Here is a 1,395-nt window from a genome sequence, read left to right as displayed (position 1 = left end):
CGAGTGCAACACTTATAAGTAAGTACTCCAAGATTATTATTAGCAAAGTTTATATTGTACATAGAGCTATTTTATGTTTTTCTTGCATAAGGCTTATAAATGTTTTTTATGAGCATTATGGGGATTTTTTATTTCAAAATTTGTATCTTTATTTCCTAATTGTCTCATAACATTATTTTGTGTGTGTGTATTAAATTTGTTTCAAGTTAATTAAATAATATTTATCATTGTGTATTTTTCAAGAAGACCATGAACAAAATTAGATGAAATAAAAACTATATTCTGAAAAGCTTATAAGTATAAACAATACATATAACAATGATGTTAACACAAAATAAAATTAGACAATAAATATACTAATAAAAAAATATTATAAATAAATTCATCGTAAAGATTTAGAGCAAAAGCTAATTATGTAGTAATGTCCGGCATTATTACTCCCTATTAAGAGGATCAAAAAAGATTTCCCCCCGTTATTTAGGTATGCTTATATAACAACATACTATTATCATGATGGATATACACAATTGTTAATTATAATGCAACACCCAATGTAACTACCCTCGTTGTTGTGACCATTTAAACAGTTGTTTTTGCCTTTTATGAGTTTTCTGAACACCATTTCTTGGAGCCCATCAACCATAGCTAAGCCTTAAGTGATAAAAAAGTAATATTTATTGACTATGTAATATTGGAAAACCTAATTATCATACCCAAGTCTTAAAGCAAAGTAAGTAGTCTCAGACAAACTAGGTGCAAACCATCCAAAGCTACTACCCCCGTTGTTGTGACCATTTAAGCAGTTGTTTTTGCCCTTTACTGAGTTGTGTATCATAATTCTTGATATGTTTAGCTAAAATAGAATCATATTTTATGGTTAGATTTAAAAAAAAATTGAATACTCACTGTGAGATAGTACAAAATTCAGAGTTCCATTTCGATATTCGTAAATACTTTTTACCGATAACTTGATCGTCATTTGGTGTGGATGACTCAAAACATTTTTATATGTATTTCTATATATGACATCAGTACCAACATCCTCCATTAATTTAATGATGGTTCCTCGGGAAGGGATATGTTTACCCTTGTATTTCTCCATAAATTTTTTGAACGTAGATGATTAGCAATGGATAAGGTTATATTACATGCAATAAGCATCGTTGTGAGATCAAAGTTAAAGTCTGACTTGATGTATTCATCATTAACTCGATTTTATAGATGAATATCCATACTCTTGTTATGAGATGAGGATAATGAGTGGCGTGTAATTAGCGTTTAGTGAAAATACTAACTTTTTCTACTATACACACATATAATCAATCATTCATTTAAATCTTACTCGTAATAAACTTCATAATCGGGAAAAGGGTCTAAACAATGGCCCAGCATTCA

The 1,395-nt window shown here is 29.1% G+C and overlaps 1 long non-coding RNA gene across 1 annotated transcript; it reads right to left on the bottom strand.

The window, feature by feature from the left end:
- Positions 1–417: 417 nt before the first annotated feature.
- On the bottom strand, positions 418–1,203 carry LOC139907569 (uncharacterized). The gene is made up of 3 exons (XR_011784266.1): positions 907–1,203; positions 714–853; positions 418–651 (listed from the first exon to the last, which is right to left on the bottom strand). It is a non-coding gene; the product is annotated as an uncharacterized lncRNA (long non-coding RNA).
- Between the last annotated feature and the right edge of the window lie 192 nt (positions 1,204–1,395).

Source organism: Lepeophtheirus salmonis, unplaced genomic scaffold (genome assembly GCF_016086655.4).
Source record: "Lepeophtheirus salmonis unplaced genomic scaffold, UVic_Lsal_1.4 unplaced_contig_8932_pilon, whole genome shotgun sequence".
NCBI lineage: Eukaryota > Metazoa > Arthropoda > Copepoda > Siphonostomatoida > Caligidae > Lepeophtheirus > Lepeophtheirus salmonis.
The sequence above is the reverse complement of the archived record's forward strand: the minus strand, read 5'-3'. Positions and strand labels throughout refer to the sequence as shown.